The 22,561-nt window shown below is 54.8% G+C and overlaps 1 protein-coding gene across 5 annotated transcripts in view; it reads right to left on the bottom strand.

The window, feature by feature from the left end:
- MYO18A (myosin XVIIIA) overlaps positions 1-22,561 on the bottom strand; it is a 94,622-nt gene that overhangs the window by 59,646 nt on the left and 12,415 nt on the right. The gene's annotated exons all lie outside the window — the stretch shown is intronic.

Here is a 22,561-nt window from a genome sequence, read left to right as displayed (position 1 = left end):
TCTGCAGGGACGAGCAAGCAGCCGCCCCCCTTACCTTCCCATTCTCTGTGCCCCTCACAAGAGGGAATGGGGGCACAAATGCCCCTAGGAGAAGCTTTCCACCCACCAGGCTCCCCACGAGCATGGAATTCCCATGCTGGGGAAAAATGCATCGAGATTCCAGCGTCCCTGCAGATATCTGTACACCAGGAGATCCCAAGGGAAGTGGGAAGAGAAAGAGGAGATCCTGCTGTCTGTAACCTAGAACTTGGCCCCTCTTCCCTCTACCAACTCTGGAGCACATTTAGAGGAGAAAGAGACATGGAACCCTCCTCCCTCTCCCTTCCCGTTCTGAGCAGCAGAGAGTAGCTCCCAGGAGACCCTTTCCCTGCCAGCCCCACCCAAGCATCTTCTTATCTAGGGATCGGATCGGGGGATGAGGCAGAGGGGAGAAAGAACTGCAGTGACAGCTAACCTTTGCTGAGCCTGTCCTAAGTGTCAGGCACCGTGCTGTGTTCTCTGCACGCATGATCTCATCCAATCCCCACAACAGTCCCACTTTACAAATGAGCAAAAGGGATCAGAAATGACCTGGCCGAGGCCGCAGAGCAGCAAGTGGCGGATCAGAACTCACACCCAGGCCTGTCCTCCAGCAAGAACCTCCTGGGCTCACTGGAAGGGGGGGAAGCAGGCCCTGCCCCCGCCTCCCTCGGTCCACCTGCACTGCCGAACTTCCATGATGTCATCAGCCAGAATAACAGCTTGGAGAGAAAGAAAGCAAAGGCTTCCAGAGATGACCTGCTCTTCCACCATGACCCGAATAGGCTTTGCACAGAGCTGTGTCTGCAGGGAGTGGCCTGAAGGCCTTGCTGCCAGCCAGAGGAGGACGGGGACGAGAGCTTGGCAGGGCTGCCCTGGCCCCTTCAGTCCAGCCTCCAGGGGAGAGCCCTCCCCCAGCACCGGGCGGAAGAGAAAGCAGCCGAGAGCCCGCCTTCACCGTGGGCCAGGCTTGCCCGGAGGAAGCAGGTGCACTGGAATGGCTTCCTGCTGCCACTGCACTTGCAGACAGGCCCGGGGTTCCTCCTCCAACGGCTGGACCTGCTGGAGGCCTCCCTCCCTCCCCTGGGGACCCTCACTGCCCGTCTGCCAGGCCCTTTGCCATCTGTCTCACCATCACCATGCACGCCCCTCAATCTTCGACCTAGTGCTGGTGGCCCCGGGGCCCCCGATGGGGTGGGGTGGGGAGAAGGCCCGACCAGGAAGCACCCAACTTGCGGGGTGAGGCATCTCCCTGGCCCCACCCCCAGCTACACCCCCACACACCTCAGCACTGGTGCCAGTTCTGTGGCTGGGACCGGGCATGGGGAGAGACAAATGCTCGTCTTAGGCACGTCTCAGCCTCTCCGTAGACCTCCGCGCTGGGCCAGCCCACATGCTGCCAACTGCTGACACGACCGAAAACCTGACCCTCAGTGGCTGGGAGGGGGTGGCGTGGGGGTAAACGGAACCACGGGGAGGCAGCTATGTCTCCTCACTTGCTTTTTTAAGGAACTTACTCCTCTGGAGTAATCTCGGCAGAAAAGGAGATCTACAGACAGGGCATCCCCGAGATGCCATCTGTGCCCCTTCCGAGTGTCGGAGCCACAGAAATGCAGGAGGCTATGCTGAGTACCCCCTGACAACCCGAGGGACCACCCCTCTCTACTACCTTTCTCTTGTCTACCGGGAGGATGAAGGGTGGAGGGCCACACTGGCAGGAACACAAAGCAGGAAGAAGACTTCCCAAGGTCCAGGAGGTACTGGGGTCCCAGGCCCCAGAAGAAAATAGCACCCCAAGGAATGTAGACCTCAAGCGCTAATGGTCTGTGGGGAAGGCGTGTCACAGCCCGTGGGCAAGCTGATGCTGTCCCCTAGGTTTAGAAAATGGTGCCCCCCGCCCAAACTCCCAAAGTCATGAGTCAGGGCCAGGAAGGCCTTGCCTCTGAGGTGGTGGGAGGCTGCCTGAGCTGGAAGATTCCCTCCCTACAGAGAAGCTCAGAGAGGGGCCCTAAGTCATCAACCCCCCCCCCACCTCCTTCAGCCACATCTAGGGAAATAACAGAAAGGCCCCTCCTTTCGGAAATGAGGAACCCGCCTGAGGAGCCTGGGACATTTCCGGGGTGGGGGGGTCAGAGGGACACTCACCCGCATGGCCTGGCCTGGAGCAACCAGGAGCAAGGAGTCTCCTCTCTGATGCTGCTCCGTTAGCTGCTCAAAATAGCACTGGCCGCAGCCCCGCCCCTGTTCCCCTCCCTCCCCCCAGGCCCCTCCCCTCCCCCAGCAGAGCTGCCCAACCCTGGCTACAGGCTGTCCCAGAGAGCGAGTGGCCTCCAGGACTGCCGGGACCAGGTAGGCCAGGATGGAGAGGGTCACACAGTGTGTGTGGAAGGGGAAGAGGAGGCGCTGAGAGTGAGGGCACCGGTGGGGTGGTGGTAGGGGGGTGGTTAGGCGGTGTTGGAGGGTTAGGGGCAAGGGACAGGGAGGGTGGGACTTTCCTCCTGACACACACCCGGGCTCCTGGACAGCTGAGCTGATATGGCCCCTAAAAATAGCAGAGGAATTTGAGACCTGCAGCCCCCGGCCCACAGGCCAGGATTAAGACAAGCACATGCGCGTTCACGCGCACACACACACACACACACACACACACCCCATCATGCATGAACACTCAATCACAGCACAGCACTCTTGAGAACACACAAATCATAAGCTCACCCCAGCCATCTAATTACTGCGGCAGAGGCCAAGAAAGCCACTAACGTCACATCCAATCCAGTACATGGGGCCCGCTGCACGCTGTGCCCCATCAGCAGCCACGCAGCCATCCTGGAAAAGTCCGGCAGGAACAGAGACCCGCACGATCTGTGTGAGGCCCGCAGTGGCTGCTTCACCGGAAATACACTGGGGACATGCACGGAATCAACGGCCTTCTCCCTGCACATCCCCCTCACCCCCCACGGCTGGAGACTGCGCAGGCACAGGGGAGGGTGTGCTGGGTGGGTCTTGGCCCTGCAGAGGAAATCGTGGGTGTCTGGCCAATGAGCAAGGGCTGCCGGTAAAAAGCCAGTGCTCCTTATCAAGGGAAAGCCTGGCCCTGCTCTCTGGGTAGGACCATTGGATGCCCAGACCGGGGCAGGGGCCAACCCCACCCCACCCCCACTACCGCCCCCCCCCCCGCCCCCGGGCTTGCAAGAGGCTGAAATGGGAGCTAGGGGCAGGTGGGAAGGAGCCAAAAGACAAGCATTTTGAGGCTGTCTCAGAAGCTGTCAGCTCTGGAGAAAAAAGGAAGTTGGTCTGTCTTATCCTCTCCAGGAAAAAAAAAAGGGTGGGGTGGGGAGGGAGGGAAGGCCTGGAACAGAACTGTCACCTAACCAGTGTCCAGCAAAGGGGGGCTGGACACCCCCAGGCCTGCCACCCTGGCCAGTCTTGTGAGCCCACTGGGTCCTGTAAACAGCATGACTTTCTCTGAGAAAAGGCTGGTAAGCATGGCCTAAGAGGACCAAAGCCCAGTGTAGCTCCCCCACAACCATACACCGGCCACAGGCGGCCATGAGGATGTGGGGCTCCTGCCTCTGCTTTCCAGGGACTGCTGTGTCTCCCCAGGGAGATCTTCCGGTCCTTCCAGGGCATGTGCTGTGCTGGAGATCATCACATCCCCAGGGCTTTCCTGACACAATGGTGCCAACCTTGGTGGCAGACTGAAATCCCCCAGGGGACTCCGAACATACAGATGCCTGAATCACCCCCTTGCCCCTGGTCTCTGATTTAATTGGTCTGGGAGGGAAGTCTGGGCACTAGGATTTGTAAGAGCTCCCCCCAGATGATTCTTAGAGGTAGGCAAGGCTGACCACCGCTCAATTTGAAGGCAGCATAAGGCCTGGTGCGAAGTGTCCCTTTGCTGGGATGCCTGGGTGGCTCAGTGGGTGAAGTGTCTGCCTTTGGCTCAGGTCATGATCCCAGGGTCCTGGGATCGAGTCTCGCATCGGGCTCTCTGCTCAGCGGGGAGCCTGCTTCTCCCTCTCCCTCTGCCTTTCTCCCTGCTTGTGCGTGCTATCTCTCTTTGACAAATAAATTTTTAAAAAAATCTTTAAAAAAAAAAAAAAGTGTCCCTTTGTTCAATCACTGAGTGCCTGAGTAAATGACAGAGGGAAGGAAGGAAGGACTTAACTGTGTGATCATGGGCATGCGACTTACACGGCCTTCATCTGCAAAACGAGGGTTCTGCCTGCCAGTGACTCTTTGGCATGGTCAGTATGTGACTGGTAAAATCTCAGTGAGTGAAAGGATTTGGTTCTCAAAGTGTGGTCCACAGACCGGCAACCCCTCCCCCGCTCCAGACTTACTGAGTCAGAAACTCTGGATATGGGGCCCAGCTCCTGTGCTTTAGCCAGCCCTCCTGGTGAGTCTGAGAACCACTGCTTTAAAGGAATTAGTCATGGTGCACCGTGGTCAACAGGGAGACTTCCAGGTCCAGCCAGCCTGGTTCAGTCGTGGCTTGTTCCCATGGTAAGCTACACAGTTGAAGCCTGTGGTGTGATTTCTTCACCTCTACGAGGGGGGCAATGATAGTACTACCACCTAGGGTTCCTGCAGGCATTAAATGAATTAGTGCTTGCTCTAGGAACAGTGTCTCACACAGAAGTTTTCAATGAACTTACTGAAAAAGAAAGTTTTCCATACTTTTTAACCATTATTATCTATCTGGGATCATTAGTGGGGGAGAAAAGAAAAACATCACAGCAAAATTTCCAGGTAACTGAAGACTAGTCCCATGAAGGGACAAAATATTTTCTATTTTGAGTAGTTTTCTAAATTCTGTGACTAATTTATAAATCATAAAAATAGACATTTTATAATTCTAAGTAAAACACTCTGAACCCCTCTCAAACATCTCAAATTCTGAGCTTCCTCTCTCTCTCTCTTTTTTAAAAGATTTTATTTATTTATTTGACACAGAGAGAGAGAGAGACATCAAGACAGGGAACACAAGCAAGAGGAGTGGGAGAGGAAGAAGCAGGCTCCCCACTGAGCAGGGAGCCCAATGCGGGACTTGATCCCAGGACCCTGGGATCATGACCTGAGCTGAAGGCAGACGCTTAACGACTGAGTCACCCAGGAGTCCCTGAGCTTCATCTCTTTCTTTTCTTTCTTTCTTTCTTTGAGAGAGAGAGTGAGAGAGAGCATGAGAGGGGAGAAGGTCAAGAGAGAAGCAGACTCCCCATGGAGCTGGAAGTCCAAGGTGGGGCTCAATCCTGGGACTCTGGGATCATGACCTGAGCCAAAGGCAGACGCTTAACCAACTGAGCCACCCAGGCGCCCGAGCTTCGTCTCTTGAACCCACCTGGTTTCTACCCTGTACTGAGGGGCATGTCACCCCCACTGTGAGGACTCCGGACTTCCCAGGCTGGCTCCTGTCCTACCAATGCCACTGGCCACTCCCAAAGGCCACCAGCCCTGTCCTAGGTACTGTAACCACCTGCGGCCTTGCTCCACACCCCTTCTGGGAAGGCCAGATGCCCTCTGTGTCCATCTATCTGCTCTTGTCCCCTCCCCTGTCAGGCCATCAGCTGTCACTCCGCTTGTCAGAGCAGGTGATCCGGACAGTCTCACTTCTTTCTAATAAGCAGTTTCTGCCAGAGGCTAGGAAACCAGATAACCAAGCCTGATACCACAGAGTCCAGAGCAAAGCCAGCAGATTACCAGAGAGCCACTCTCCTGTGAGCAAAGGGCCTGGGTTTTCACCCGCAGACTTGCTGTCCTCTATTTTGCCTGCCTGAGGGCCTTCTAGGCCCACCTTCCATTCAGCAGTGCTCTGGAAGATGACTTCTGGGTGACCAAGGTGTCACTTTACCCTCAGAGTCTTGTCCTGAATTATTAGTCACCATGTGTGGATCCACTCCTCTTCTATTCAGACTAGATCCTGTCAGTTCTGTCTCTGAGTTGACTCGCATTACTGATGGAGATCTTCTCAAAGCAGCTTCTTCCCTCAGTGACAAGGGCAGGCCTCTTCATTCAGAGGGGAAACCTGAGGCCCTGGTCACTCATTCAGCTTTACACACAGCCACACACACAGTCATCTGCTGCCCAGGATAGGTGCAACCTCAGGGCCAGGCCGGAGTCTTCAGGAAGCCCAACCAATGGCCCCAGGCGGCCCAGCAGTCACACCAAGCCAGCCCACCCCCAGCCCCCTGGGCCTGCCTCCTGGCACTTCCCCTTCCCCTTTCTCCCTCCATCTCCCTCCCCCCCCCCACACACCTTGCTCTCACTTTCTCAGGCCGATCTTCCCACAGTCCCTACCCTCATCACCACCAGAGCAAATGCCTCTCTCCCTTGCCCAACCCTCCCTATCTGTCAAGGTCCATCTCCGTTGAGTCTCACCTCCTTTATGAAGCCTTCCCTGGACCCCAAGGCCTGCCGGGTGACACAGTGCAAAGACCACACACTCGCCGTCAGGCCCACCTGGGTCTGAATCCCAGCTCAGCAACTTTCTTGGTGTCTGACCTGAGGGAGATTTACTCATCTCCTTGGAGTTTCCACTTGTCTTGCCTTATCATGGACTACCTACTTTATGGGCTTGTGAGAATTTAAAGAGATAATACACGTAAAGCACCTTGGCATTAGGCCTGGCAAATTGTAGGTAGTGATTAAATTATCATCAAAAACCACAGCCCTCACTGTCTATACCTAGACATCACCACATACACACAGTGGTTCTTTTTTATCCTCAATATGGTGCTCTGCTAGACACAACAGAAGAGGCATAGACACGACATGGGATTAGATTCGAGGGTCACTAAGCACATAGTAGGCGCTCAGTAAGTAGCCACTGGATTTGACTAACTCATCCGAAAGGTACTGTGAGGTATACTGGGTGGAACACAACAGGGAAAAAAGGGATATCCGGACAGAGTCACAACTTCAACTACTCTGCTCTCCCATGTTGATGGTGGTGTGGGGTGACGGAGAGGTCCTTAGTTCTGTGACCCTGGGCCTGGCAGGGTGGTGAAGGAGAGTGGGGTTGAGGGTTGGGGGTCTGACTACATGGCTACATGGGAGGCTCTGAGGAGTGAAGGAAGTCATTCCCGTATTCAACTAGCGGTTCTGTGTCATACCTCAAGGTCAACACTGTGGGGAAGCCCAACGCCTGCTTCTTTTTCTGTCTCCTCACAACTAAACTATGAGCTTCTTGAGGCAGGGGTGGTATGTTCGTTGTTCATGGTTGTGCCCCCTGTACCCACCTAGCACTGGGCCCTGCTCAGAGACAGTGCTCGACACGTGAGTGAGCGAGCGGTTGAAATAAGGCGAAGCAGACGTAGGCCCTGACCTCAGCAAACATGCAGACCAGAAGAATAGATAGACAACAAATGTACCCAAAGAATTAGAATTCGACTTAGAATCTGCTCTGTGTTCCAAAAGGGGCACTGATAATGTTCTAGAGAGATTCTGAGGCAGAGATCTTTTCCTGTTGGGGAATGAGGCAGATAGCTTAGAGGCAGCTTAGGACTGGGCCATGAAGGATGGAGGAAGTCTGTCATGAGGAAATGAGGGAGGAAGGGAATTCCAGGGTAAAGGACTAGAATGACAAAAGGTAAGAAATTGGGAAAGCATGAAACTGGGTGAAGTGTAGGACACAGAGAGGTAAACAATGCAAGACAAAGCTGGAAAGGTCAGTGGGGCCAGATCAAGAAGGCCTGTATGCCACAGTGGACAGGTCTGGTTTCAGCTGCCCACGATCCATCCTCCCATCTCCTGCTTAGAGCACCCCAATTTCAACCTACCCCAGTATGTGACTTGAGTTGGGCCCACAAGTGCGTCATGTCTCCAGACTACAGGGATTAGTTCATGGAAGGCATATGACCCAATCAGTATCAAGGCCATAGAATGAAACTTTGGGATTTCTGAAAGAGTCATACTTCTTTTCCCACAAGACCTGAAACCTGTGCTGTGCCATTTGGCCACCACTTGTCTGAGGACCAAGCTGACATGGAAGATGAACTGGGAGACCTAGAAAAGGCCTGGGTTCTAGATAAAGCTGAGCCTATAACCAGTTCTACCCCTGGAATGTTTCAGATGTTTGAGCCTCTGCGGTCTTCTTGTTAAACCAGGTCAGCTGGACTCCATCACTTGCAATGGAAAGAGTGGTGCCTGAGGACCAAAATGAGGTAAGCATCTTAAAGACAAAGCAGGCACATTCTGAGCACTAGCTGTGGGCCCGGGACAGTGCAACTTGTTTTCCTTACAAAATCCCGGGAGGTGAGTGCTGCAAAAGGGGAATGGCGGTTTGGGAAACTGAGGCTTACAGAGGTTAAATAACTTGCCTGCAACCATATGGATAGTGATTGGCAAGGACTCTAGTCATTCTGACTCCAAGCCCGGCTCCTCCCACTCTGCCTCCTGCCTAGAAAACAGTGGGAGTCATAGCAGGTTTCTGGAGAGTGAAGGGGCATGATTAAACCTGTGCTTTAGGAATGCTGATCTAACAGAAGGATGCTGGGAAGCAAAGGGGGCTGGAAGCTGAAAGACCACTGGAAGTCAACATGATGGCCAGAGGAAAGATTGGGGCGGGGGTCTGCCCTATTTTCTGGCAGTGGGAAGAGGAGGTGATGCAAGACAAAGAATTGGTGGCTATGGGGGAGGCTGGGAAGTGGACACGAAGTTGGGGGAGGGGGTGATGGTTGGGAAGATCTAAAGCCTCCAAGGTTTCAAGCTGTCAAGATTTCAAGAGGACAGCCTGAAGCCACTATCCAAAACAGGAATGTCAGATGGAGGCTGACTTCAGAAGGAGATAGCTTGAAAAAGCACTGAGCCTGGCATTCCACCTAACACCTTAAAAGAATACTGCTCTGACCCTATTTGTCTCTCTAGTTCCTCTTTAAATCAAAATTCTTTTAAAAAGGTCTAGAAACAGTCTCCACATATGAACACTTATCGTATAGTGTTTATATTATTACTAATTTGCAATGTATAAAATGTCGTCAGTACAACTCCTTGTTTAGGGAAGTTAGGGGGCATGCATTGTTTCCAGGAGGTGGTGAAAAGTGCAAGCCCAGCCTGGGCCCAGACACTCCCGCCCTTGCGGCGGTAGGCGGTCGTGGCCAGTGAGAGCCCCGGCCGCGCTTCCTGGCCCCGCCCACCAGCCGACAGACGCAGGGGCGGGGCCAGCTCCCGCACACGCGCAGTGCGCCCGGAGCCACAGGACGCACCCGCCCTGCAGCGCCTCCGGAGCCCGGCAGAGGGCGGCCGCTCCCTTCACGCCCGCCCCGGCTGCCGTAGACGCGGGATTTCACCTCCGTCCAGGCCACGCCCCCAAGAGGCGTCCCCCGGGAGCTCCAGACCGAGGGGGCTGCCCCGGCAAGATGGCCTCTCGCTTTATCCTGGAAGGGTACGGCGCGAAGGGGCAGCGTTGAGCTCGGCGCTGCCTTTGTTTTAATCGCCGCTCCATCCCCCAAACCGCCCCTGCATATAGTGGGCACTCAATAAATGCTTACTGATGTAATAAAAGGGATGAATGAACGACTACGTGAATAAACAGAAGACTCCGGGGACCCTTTAGTCCTGTGGGCTGGGAGGTGGTCTGGGACTAGCAGTCTAGGAAAGTAAGGGGAAGAGGGTCGCCCCAGATCACTGCCTTCACTACCACTGAGGCATAGTGCTCAGCACGCCCCCAGCGCCTGCCTTAGCACACCCAAGCGTTTGCTCACAGTTACAGAACCCAAATGGGGACATCTGGGCTCGTCCTCTCTGCTAAGACTAGCAGTCTGTCCCCTCAGAGTGAGATCCTGGCTGCCTGCAGAGACCAGTCCAGTAGGCCTGCTGCTCCCCGAGGACGCTCAGCTGCGGGGGATTTCCTCATGGCCCCTGGGGATTTCCAAACTGCCTCTGCTTAGCCAAACTCCCACAAGGCCCAAAGCCAAGGGTGACTGGTCTTGACAAAATCCTCTAGACCCCTGCCCAAATCCCACCCAGACTTGGTTCACTTCTGAGTCTACCAAATGTACCGCATACACAATATTTCCATCCCCAACCCCCTCTGGCAGACATGAGAGAATAAGTATAATGAACTATTGTTCTCTTTTTCATATAAATGACAACTCTTTTCTATTTCCAGAGAAGAAAAAAAGGAAAGCCAGTTTAAGGGTCAGCCACACGAATTTATATAAAACCTCAGTAAGGTCTTTGCGGGTGTGAGAACTGGAAACCCATGGTGCTTATTCTCCGAGTCAGGGAGGCTGCTTTAGACAAGCCTCGGGTTCCTCCAAACACTGGGCACTCAGTACATGTTTGAGGATCTGTGTGTTCACCTCTGGAGGCTCTGGCTGGGCCTATTTCTAGAACCCTTTCAAGTGAAAATAAATCGCAAACTCAACCTCCATAGAAGTAGGAAGGATGAAGCCAAAGCTTCTCCTTTTCCTACCAGCCTACCACCTCCACATTAACAGCCTTGGCCAAATCCACTGGGGCATGTGAGCACCTGTGTGTTACAAGGCTGGGCAGAAAACATGCTTGGCAAGGTAGGGAAACACTGCCCCAGATGTGGTGGCGCACGGCCAGGGACCTGTCGGCCCTGGGGCATCAGGATTCCAGAGTTGGTGAAGTGTAGAAATTGCCAGAGAGGAGGAGGCTTCCTTCCTGACAGGAAGAGAAAATGACACCATCCCCAGCCTCACCAGAGGGACTCCAAGAGGACAGAATCCTTCAAGAGCACTCCACCATTTTTTTTCTGGGAGCTATCTGGAGCTGCACTGTTCAATGCAGTAGGCACTAGCCGTGTCTGACTACTTAAACTTAAGTTTAATCGAAACAATGGGCATACTTCGGATTAAATTAAAACAATTAAAAAAAAATAAGATTCAGTTCCTCAGTCATGCCAGCCACATGTCAAGAGCTCAGTAGCCACATATGGCTAATGGCAACCAAGTTGGAAAGGAGAGACTATGGAACATTCCCGTCTTGGCAGAGCGTTCTACTGAACAGCTCTGATCCAGAGAGTCCTCTTTTCAGTGGGCCCTGGTCATCCTTGCCAAAGACTCCCTCAGGTGTTGCCCTTGGCCCCCTGCTGTTCTCTCCCACCTCCTGCCCCGGAGTCTGCTGAGGCTCCTGTCCCCTTGTGCCTTGCCTTGACCCCAAAGGCCTCAGAAAGACATGGGGGAAGGGGACACCACTGAGCCACAGTTGAACAACTAGCCAGGGAGCAGAAGCCAGATGCAGAGGGGCTGAAAAGGCAAAGCTGAATGGAAGCCAGCCCCCACTCCAAGGCATCCCAGGCCTGGGAGAAAGCCCCTTAGTGCCACACAATTGTTCCTTGTTTCTGCAGCGTCTCTGGACCAGGCATGGGTAAGACATCTGGAATGTAGTGGCCTGAGGGCTTCCCCACACCACGGGCTGCTGGACTCATCTGATGTTAGGGCTCCCAGAGAGAGACGTCCTAGCAGAACCCTGAACTGTCAAGGGCAAATAAGGCCAATAAAGCCTTATTCTGAGCAGCATGCCAGGAGTTCTGCCCATGGGGCAAATGGGGACCGTAACAGGCCACCTCCCTGCGTCACTCACTAGATGGACCAAATGAGGAAGAGGGGGAGGAGGACATGGTGGAGAAAGGACTTCAGGGCACACTTGCCATGCTAGAGAGGCCAGAACAAGCTTCCCCAGCCCAGGATCCATGGAGGAACAAGCGAACAGAAGGGACAGAGATCTGACAGCTACTAGTTTCTCCTGGGTGCTTCATATGAAAGGTTTTTCCACAGGACTTAGAAAATCCAAGTGGGAGTGTCAGGGCAAGCTCATATGTAAAGCAGAGAACAGGCCCAGGAATGGGTACGGTCGGGGCTGCCTCTCTGTTCCGGCCTCAGCTCCTGCTTAGCCCTAATCCAGAAGCAAGACAGGCATGAAGAAACAAAAGATGTTGTAGAGAGACCACGAAAAAGTACAGTCTTTTCCACTGGAAAACAAGTAGGTAGAAAGAAGCCTAGTATTCCAAAGTTGTTGGCATTGGCCAAGAACCCGAATGGAGGCAGTCATGGGAAAAGGAGCACAATTTTAAAGATGCATCAAACTACAGACTAGTCTGGACAAACTCATGAGGCCGTCATGCGGCCCTGAGTAAACACGGGGACCAACCTGGGTCTTATTTCCCTGTCTTCACCCAGAGGGCCCTTTGGGGAAAAGCATCATTCTAGGGACAAGAGTAAAGTGTCCTGCACTGCCCCCTAACCCGACCCCCACCAGCAGCAGAGCTGAGTCATTAGCAGGCCTGTGGCATTCCTGGGCAGATGGCCCATCAAGTTCCCAGGCACCAAGTACCTCCCAGCACCTTACAGACAGATTAATGATGAGGGTAATGCCATTCTAAGTGATTCGCGGGTATTGATTCATTTAATCCTTAAAACCACCTTATAAGAAAGTATTATGAGGAAAGGTAAGCACAGAGAAATTAAATTATTTGCCCAAGGTCACACAGCTAGGAAGCAGCAGAGTCAGGATTTGAACCCAAAAGTCCAGCTCCGGCGTCCATGTTGTACCCAATATACCCCAATGTACTACTAACACCACCATCTGCATTCTTCCGAATTGTGGGCCTTTTCCCCTGTGCTGCCTGCCTCCTCCTCCTCCTCCTCCTCCCCGAATGAGCTGAAAGCAGTTCCTACAGCCAAAACCAGCCCTCCCATCCAACTTCATATTTGCCAAGCATCTGTTTCTATAGCAACAATAAAATCTACAGCTTGGGGATTTTCAGAGAGAATGAGTAGGGAGGGAGAAGAGGGGACACTGTATGGCATGGGTCCCTCTTTCAGAGGCACAGGAGAGAGACCTGAGAACTGGTGTGTTAAGGAAGATGCAAGGCCCTTGCTGGGAGCCAGAAAACTCTGCTCTGCCCTGCCCTGGAGACCACATCCTCTGGTCTGGACAGAGAAGGGAAGGCCGGTTAGAAGGATTTGAAGCCGGTGGCAGAAATTCTTCGGAAGAGTCTGAGAGAAAAAGACACCGGCTTAAATTTTGTAGGATGTGTGTGTGTGTGTGTGTGTGTGTGTGTGTGTGTGTGTGTGTGTGTGTATGTGTATGTGTGTGCGCGCGTGCGCATGTATGTGTGTCCCAAGCCATTTCCAAACTGGGTATCCTGTCCCAGAGCCCGGCTCTAAGCTACAGGTCAAGGCCAGGTAGTGATGGCTGGTGGCAGGGAGCAATAAAGAAACTCTAGAAGAGGAACGCAGACAGGCACCTGCATGCCTGTGGGGGGTGGTGGACCTCCCGCCAGAGAGGATTAGAGTACCCTGGGTGGGGTGGTCAGGCAGGTGCCCCTCACCTTCGCCACACCTAGGCCTCATTCTAGCCTGCCACCCCCAACCTCATTTAAACAAGAGAACACCCATCAAGGTCCAGAATTCTTGAGGCCAGGATCAGGATCACAGCAGGCCGCCTGTGCGAAGGGGAGCAGGAATGTTTGCTGGTTGCTTGATTCTACGAAGAGAGCCCACAGCAGTCCCCCAGGCTTCTCAGGGGTAGGCCCAGTTTCCCTTCAGCATCTATTGAACTTGCTGCATGGCCAAGAAAAATGGGGACTCGCCCTTACCGGGTACCTGTGCCCTTTAGCTAACCTAGGCCCCCTGAAGGGGAGGATCCCAGGCCATGCCAGGCCCAGCACAAGCTGAGTCCCCAGTGTCTAAAACCACAGGCTCCCACAGCCTCAACAGCTTCAAGGATGGCAAGCTAGATGATGCCAGCCTCTCACGGGGGAAACCTTCTACTGTTCTAAGCCAGCTTCTGCAGTGGGCTCTAGAACTAGACCAACCCACGGATGAGAGAGGCGGGGGCCGGGAGAGGCAGGACGAGGGCTCCCAGCAGGAAGAACCGACAGGGAGACAGTATCAGACCCTGGAAGGCGCCGCTGGGATCTGCAGACACATTCCCCTTGATGAGATGGGGCTGGGCACGAAATGGGGTGTCACAGAGAGTCATGACCATCTCATGCTGCCTGACAGTGCTGTCACTGCTTGGCCTCTAGCCCATGCCACCCTGGGCTGAGATCGATCCCTCTGCAGATGTCTTCTGTTCTGGGGAAAACACAGGCCTCCTGGTCACAGGGATGGCATCTTCAGCCTTTCTCCTCCACGGAACTGAGCCCAAAGGGTGACAGCGGGCTGGCGCTCTCCACGGCCTCCTGACATCCAACCTCGATTGCGCTAAGGTTCCAGGGCCACTTACATCTGGCCTTCCTACAGCCCAGAGCCATGCCCCTTACTGTCCACTCCATCTCCTAGCCCTCTTCTGCCCAGAACCAGGGGAAGCCTCGGTCTTACCACCAGGAAAAGGAGCCTAGGAGGCACCCTGTGAGAAACCCCCCTCCTGTGGGTACCCTGTACCCATAGGGCCTGGCAGTGAGAGAAACTGGGGAGGGAGAGAGGAAGTGAGTCAGCTCCTTGCAGAAATGGGAGTGGAAGGGAGGGGCCAGGGGAACTGAGATCAAGGGGCAAAGGGCACAGAGGCCGGAAAGGGTCACTCAGAGAGGGAACCAGGCCCTGGAGACATGATGGGGCCCATTGAGAGGGGACAGATAAGGGTGACAAACTCTCCAGGGTTACCTCCTGCCCAAGCTGGGTAGCCCCCACAGGCCAGAGAACCTGGGTCTGGCAGCCACAGCCCCACCTGAGGATGGAATCCAAGGTAGTTCCCCTTCCTGACTCACTCACGGAGGGAGGAAGTGAGGCTTGTGGGATATGGCCAGCCACGTTCTTTCCTCCCCAAGGGGGAGTTTCTGGTGCCCAAGGCCTCCCATTGCCTCTCCTGAGCTCCAGGTTCCGCCTGACCCAGTGGAGAGACAGATGTTTGCATTTCCCGTGGAGGGTGGGAGTGGGGTCTTGGCTCCAAGAGCAGAGCAGGTGGGGTGGCGTAGCATGGACCCTGGCCCTGTCTAGCAGCCAACTGCCCATGTGGGAGCTGTCCCCAGGCTCCAGCTGGAAGCTGGTGCTCTGACTGGGAAAAATCCTTGCTGTGAAAATTCCCAGCCTGCTGACATTCCAGCACGCAGGCAGAGCGGGAAAAGCGGCCGAAGGAGAGAGGGAGCCATGAGCCCTGCTGGGCCACATCCTCCCCTCTCAGAGACCTGCAGCCAGGACACCAAGCTGAGTCCTGAGTCCTGAGTCCCCAAGCCCAGGTCCCCTGGGCTGCACAGTATATGACCCCCGTAAAACCCCAAATCTGCTACTCATCCAAGCCCGGTGCCTTTCCAAAGACACCAATGTGGGGCCAGGAGGCAGACCATCCTGCAACCTGCTCCTGGACACCTAGAGTCCCTGTCTCCTCCATTCCTGTGGGGGCTGCTGAGTGCCCAGGGACAGAAGAAGCGGAGTCCGGGGGTGAAGGTGGGACAGGTACCATAGACAAGTCACCAAGGCGAGTCAGGGTGGGCGGGGCAGAGGCGGGGAAGGGTTCTAGGAACCAAAACTGAGGTAAATGAGGAAAACCATACAGAGAGAATGGGAAACCAGTTCCTGAGCACAGAACCATCTTCTTTCCTTCAACAAACATCCCACAACTCTCACGAAGCCCTTCAGCACTGGAGAAATGAGGTGACTAACGAACAACAATCTCGGTGACTATGATAAAGGAGAAGGAGGTGACCACTCAGAGGGTCAGGGAAGGCTTCCCTTGAGGAAGTGACGTTCAAACCGGGGCCAGTGCCTATGAGGGCAAGAGGATGGGTGAGGAAAAGCATGACATACATAAGGTACAGCAGGGACTCCATGGTAGAAGCCAATGAGAATTCTTTGTTGCACACCCACCACCTGCGAGGCCCTCTGCCAGGCCTGTGCTCCTCACCTTTCCCCCACAGTGCGCCCTAGGAAGCAAGAGCGTGCAGCTCCCGTGGGACAGGAGAGGACCTGTCTTCCATCAGAGGTGACCCTCTGGGGGGTCCTGCCTCTCCAAAGTACTGCAGACGTCCATACTAGCATGTCGGTAAGGGCCAAACGGGCCAGCATCCCAGTCCCTCTCCCACTCCCACCCGATGAAATCCCACCTGCTGCCGTGTGGGCTCGCTTCCTCTGGCTAAACTTCTAGAAAGACAGTCTCACCATTCTGTAGCTCACAATCCACAGAGCAACGGCAAGAACGGCCAATCACTCCTCGCTTCCCTCCCCTTCTGGAGGAGAGGCCGACAGGGGCCAAGAGGACATAGGCCTGGGCTGGCCGGTGGATTTATAAGGACACCCAGATACTGTGTTCCCCTGCCCTATACATCGCACTCATGAAGGGCAAGGAGCTGATATCCTAAATTCAACTCCCAACAAGGGACTTTAAATCGCCTTGAAACCTTCGGCCACGGACTTATCCTTAATCACTCGGTGATCTGGTATCCTTGTCTGTGAAATAAAGATGATTGCATGACCTGCTGCAAAGGGTTGTTGAGCACTTTAAATGAGTTAGTATGTGTAAAACAGCTAGAGCGGTGCCTAACATAGAGTGAACACTGGCCACCATCCTCATCTCAGCTATCCCCTCTCATGACCGGCCCCCAGGGCATTTCTGTTCCGGGGAATCTTTACCAGATCAGTTAACCACCACCTGGGAACATGACTGTGCCATGCGCCGCCTGCCCCTGGGACAAACACCCTACCTGCTTCCCTGCCTGCCCCCCCACCCCCAGTCAGTGCAAAGCGGCCGGGCTGAGCTGTGCCAGGGGAAGAATGTTGCACCCTGATTCTGAGAAACCCATGGCGGGAGATCGAGGCAGCCAGAGTGGGGACCCAGGTCTGAGGAAATAGTTTCCCAACCAAACTAGAGCCAACAGCTGAAAACATGAGCTTTGCTGACACTGTCCCCTGTATGTAACAGAACAGAAGCGGCTGCCAAACACCACGCGGGACTCTGAGCTGGGCTCTCCCCCCAGCGCCCCCCATCTTCCCCAACCAAACTGCACAGCAGGAGGTGGGGGGCGATGAAGACTCCACTCCTTCCCAGCGCCTATCTGGCACGGTGGGCGTCCACAGTGCCGCTGGAAGCCTGAGGCACATCCGTCTGTGCTGCCCAGGACTGACAATGGAGGCGCCAGGCAGCCCCGGCAGGCCTGGGGGGTCGGGGGGAACCCCCTCCCCAGCTGGGTCACTGGCCCCCTACCCCCACTGACAGTACTCTCCACCTCCAGCTAAGGCGGGCGAGGAGAGCCCAGCAGCTCGGCGGTGTTGGGGTGGCGGGGAGCGCTGCTGGCAGGCAGACCGCGTGCTTGTGGTTTCTGGGAAACGCTGTAGTGATCTGCAGCATTTTTAAAATACTTGTGTTCCCACCCGCCACACGCCCCCCTTCACCCCACTCCTCACCCACCCCCAGTCTGGGTGTTTGCATATCTGGTATTTTCCAGAACCATTTCAACGTAAATAAGAGATTAGAAGGGAGCAGAGGACCGGGTGGCCAGCGGGTAGCAGGGTGGGCCCCGGGGAGGGGTGTGTGGGGGGGGTGCTCTGGCCAGGGCTGGATGGGGCCAGTGTGGGCCACCACAAACTGAGGCCCTGCCCCCACACCAGGGCTCCAAGCAGTGCTGACGAAAACAACCAATGACCATGACATGTACCCACACCCAGCTCAATGTGGCCTGGGCACTGTGCCCACCACCCACGGACTGGGTGGCCAGGGCACTCTGGGGCTGTAGTTCGTCTGGCAGCTTGTCGGGAAGAAGGCAGAATGTGCCTCTGAGAAAGAAAGGAGACCTAGCAGAATAGACATGACCCTGTCCACCAGGCTATCCTGTTGGTCCCATGCATCCCACTAATCCAGGACAGATAACCGCCAAAATGCTCTCAAAGACCTTTCACCCATCAGCTCTCCAGCCACCTCATCACCAAAAGAACTGAGTTTGGGTTCTACTCTGAGGCCCCAAGCCAGAGCTCTCACATGGCAAGACTGATGACAGAAGTGCCTAAAGCTTTGGCACAAAACGAAGAATTTTCTGTTTCAAACAAGCAAGCAAACAAACAAACAAACAAACAAAACCCAAACCCCTCCAAGGATCATCTGGAATGACTCTAGGAACAGAGGTGTTCTAGAACACTGAGCCCAGGCAGCCCCTGGCAGCAATACCATGACCAGAAGCCCCAGGGACAGCCCATTGGCCTGGCAGACCTGGGCCAGGACAATTTTCTCTCTCTCCTCGGTATCCTCCTCCTGAAAGTCTCCGGGGGCCAGGGGACGAGGTTGGTGAGGCTCATATAGCTTCTGCCCAGGGGTTTAGGGCTTTCTGGCAGAGGGACCCCTGCCCTTCTCCTAGATGCAGGCAACCCCGACCCGCCAGTCACCTTTCAGGCCATTGTGTCCCATCGGTAGGCCTGAGATGCTGGAAAAATCTAGGGAGCACCCAGCATCCCAGCTCTTCCTTCAGCTGGGTGTTTCTGAGGACAGGGCTACACGGAAAGGGTTGGAACAAAGGCATTATGAGTTCCTCTTAGAAAGAAAACCTTACCAGGAACAAAGACAGGAAAGCACATCAGGATGGGTTAATTAAGAAAGCAGCAAAATTACCTTCCCTTGATGGCTTCAGAAACCGGGCAGAGGGAAAGGTACTAACCATCATCCTAGGCATTTACTACCTCCCCAAATCTACAAAAGGTGGTTTACACATGTCTACGTAAGCAGGTGACTGGCTTACAGACATGAGAACCTCTTAAGGAACCTCGTAGCCCTAGAACCTTTGAGTAGAAACTCCACGGTCCAAGGGGAGAAGAAACCATATCACAGATCTCTGGGAAATGCCTGACAGCTCCATGCAGAGCCCGAGGAAGCAGGCCTGACAGCAGCGGGCGGGTGCCTTGTTGGAAATCCCCACCTCACCCCTTCCAACACAACTTCGGAATCTCAGGGAAGCAGCCCTTTCTGGGTGGAGCCCCATTGGGGGCTAGCTCCCCTGGCTCTTGGTGGCAGAGGGACAACAACATCAGCTGGGGGTAAGCAGGTGGGCTTTTCTGAGCTTGGCAGAAACATCCTACACCCGTACTGCCTGCAATGGGCCCGCTGAGGATACAAACAGAAGGGAGCAGCTCTCCACCCTCCCGGGCCCTCATCCTTCTCAGTGGGCCCTTGACTTTCCCACTCGGATTCATGGAGCAGGAGAAAAGAATTTTGATCCAGCTGGGGTTTTCAGATCCTTGTCTGTACCAACACTCTCTTTCATCTCGCCGGACTTGGGGAACGCTTTGCTTTTAGACAATTTAAGAGTAACTGATCCAAAACCAAATACCCTAAAACACTTTCCCTGAGGAGCCAAGGAAGGAACTTAGCATCTTCCTCCAAAGCTGACATCCCATTTGGCTCTCCTCTCCTCTCTCCCCACACCAGTCAGTCACGTCTGAAATCTCTCTCCATCTCCACTGCTCTACCTAAGTGCGGGCCTCTATCCCACTAGGATGACAGTGACAGGGCCCTCACTATTTTCCCCATGGCTGCCCTTGCTACACCCAAAAGCATTCTCCACGAGTAGCCAGAGAGATTTTCTAAAATCTGTTCCCACCACTTCCTGGTTAAAGAGCTTCTCACCCTTCGGTTGAAGTTCACATTCCCTAGGCTGGTTCACAAGGGCCTTTGTGACCTGTCCCCTGCCTGCTGCTTCTGCTGCTTCTCTCAATCCTCATTCCCCACGTACTGTCCCCCAGCCTTATCCCCCCCCCAGATGTGTCATTCTCTCTCCAACCTCTAGGCCTTGGTATGTGTCTCTCACAGCCTTCCCCTTCCTCCTGCCTCCCCTGTATTCATCTCCCACCCAGATGGCAGCTTTCCCTGGGATCACTCCCAAGACTGGCCTTCCGGTCCCTCCTCTGTGCTCCCTGGGACCCTGTACTGGCCCCTGTTGGGGAGCTTCTCAAACAACACTGACATCCCCTGCTACTTGACCGTCTCTTCTGCTAGACTGTGAGTTCTGAGGGGCCTGGGGCTACGTGCGGCTTGCTGCTGGCTCCCCAGATCTAGCTCTCCATGGGTGCTCGATGCAGGTCTGTTTAACGAGTGGAGGGGCAGACTAGATGGGGGGAGAAGAGCTCCTTGTCCCAGGCCTGCTGAGAGACCTCTATCAGGGCTCCATGTCTATCCCCCTTCTGTGGCTCACCCCTACTCCCAGTGGAACCTTGCTGGCAGCTACAAGGACACACGGAGGTGTGAGCCAAGCATTCTTGTGAGAAGGAAACCCGAGGGGCTGTCTCTCCCAGGGGCCTTCTGAACAGGCCATGGAGAGGAGCCATGACGCCTGGTCTCCATCTGTGTGCAGAGAGAGAACAGATGGCCGGCCGGTTCCCTCGGAGCTCCCTGGGGACGGGCCATGTGTGGACACCGTTGATGGATGGCCTGACGGGTGCCGCCCAGGGTGGCTGCCGGGAGCCGTCCTCGCGGGGCCAGAGTTGTCAGAGTACCCCACCCAGGAGCCTCGGGGAAGTGGGAAGACTCTTCTTGGCACGGAGCTGAGCTTTGAACGGCTGCCAAGGAAAGGAGCCGGAGCGGGAGTGGGAGGAAGAGGAGGAGACGGAGGAGGAGGAGGAGGAGAGCCACCATGGTGGCCGCGGCACTCCCACACCAGCTCTGGGTCTGTCCTGGGAGGCCAGGAGGCCAGGCCCGCTCTGCTCCTCCCTGCGGTGGCCTGAGTCCCTGCCACCTGCCAGGGAGGAACAGATGCGGGGCTTCCTCAGCCCTGTGCTTCTCACTGTCCTCTCACATGGTTCTCAGAGACTCATGAGGTTGGAGTGTGCTGTGTGGCCCCTGCTGGATTCCCCTAGGCATCAGCCTGGGGAAGAAGTCCTAGGCACCACTGGGCTTGCCCCACGGGGGCTGAAGCAAGCCAGCATCTCAGGGATACCAGCTCCGGCGGTACTGAGGAATCTCCCGGGGCCTCCGAAGCCGAAACACCCCCTTCCCCAGGGATGGGGGAGCAGCCGCTCATTGGGAAGGGAGAGCGGCTGAGAAATACAAGATGCCAAGATGATCCCTAGGCTATAAAGAGAAAACAAAATAGCATCTGGGATGCCAGGCCCAGGGCCCCACAGAGCCCTGTGCTGTGGTTCAGCAGGGAACTGGCAACAACCCCCCCAGGGGATTCATTCTTTTTTTTTTTTTTTTTTTTTTTTTTAAAGATTTTATTTATTTATTTGACAGAGAGAGATCACAAGTAGGCAGAGAGGCAGGCAGAGAGAGAGGGGGAAGCAGGCTCCCCGCTGAGCAGAGAGCCCGATGCGGGGCTCGATCCCAGGACGCTGGGATCATGACCTGAGCCGAAGGCAGAGGCTTAACCCACTGAGCCACCCAGGCGCCCCAGGGGATTCATTCTTGAAGAAGAAAATTCCATCTGTTAAAAATAACGTCACCCTGGGAGAAAGCAGACAGACACGGCGACATGGTACAGGCTCTGGTTCTAGGATAAAGACCGCTCCCACCACACTGTGGTTCCCTGAGCTCAGTCTAGTCCGGTGACTGGCACACAGTATGTGCTCTGTGTGAGTTTCTGGAATGAATGAGTCCGGGTCCTTCCCTGGTTTTCACACCAGGCTCCCTCCCACTCACTACCCCTTCCTGACTGGCAAAACTGCCTGAGCTCCACTGGGCCCAGGATAAAGGAAGGTCTGGAACCCACCTCCAGTGCTTCCTGCCAGACTCTGACCCTGCTGCTCCCAGGCCCTCCAGGCCCTCCATGCTGCTCAGCTGAGCTGCCATCTGAGTATCTGCTTCCCCTCCCGGGGAGAAAGCTCGCATCAGGACTCTGGCTGCTTCCTTAGCATTTCCTCCTACTTCTGACTTTGACGCATCTGGCCGGTCACTTAGTGCTGACAGGTCCTGGCCAGGCTGTGCACTGGACCAGATCTGGGCAATCCTAAAGCCCACAGCTGGGAGACAGGGATAGCCAGGGGCCAATCTGTCCTTCCCATTCTGTCTCCAGTGGAACAGTCCAAACTGATACATAGCCACCCTATTGAAAGACACCTGGGGTTAGAGATCACTGTCCCCCTGGAGACCCTCTCATACTAGACTAAATCTTTTCCGCTCCTGTGTCACCCCCTCCACTGCTGTTTCGTGTGGGCCAGATAAAGGCTGGGGTCTCAGGGACACTCAGGTCATACTATTTCTGTGGGCTTGACACCTGTCACGTTTCTGGGGTGTTTTCTTCCTCCAGGGGTGTTTTCTTCCTCCAGGAGACTCTTAGAACCCAGGTGATCTGTATAAATCAGGTCCAGTCACTCTCCTGCTTCAAACCCCACAACGGTTCCGTTTCATTGGGGCAAAAATCTAAACTCCTATCATGACTTACAAGGTCCTTCACGATTTGGCCCCTGCTTGTCTCTGAAACCTACCTCCTATTCAGCTCCTCATTCAAGGGCAAGAGGAAGCCTGAAGTCATCTTACCCAAGAGCTCGCAGAACAGCTGCACAGCCTAGATGGTCCAAGACAGCCCTGATTTGAAATAAGTCATCTTTTTCTTTCAAGTCTAATGCGCAAAGATGGGACTCCTCTCTTTTTGTCCAGATGCCGGGCTGGACTAGTAGTCCAGACTATCTCTCATCTGAAGTGACACGTGTGAGCCTCCGTG

Source organism: Martes martes (genome assembly GCF_963455335.1).
Source record: "Martes martes genome assembly, chromosome: 16".
NCBI classification, from domain to species: domain Eukaryota; kingdom Metazoa; phylum Chordata; class Mammalia; order Carnivora; family Mustelidae; genus Martes; species Martes martes.
The sequence above is the reverse complement of the archived record's forward strand: the minus strand, read 5'-3'. Positions and strand labels throughout refer to the sequence as shown.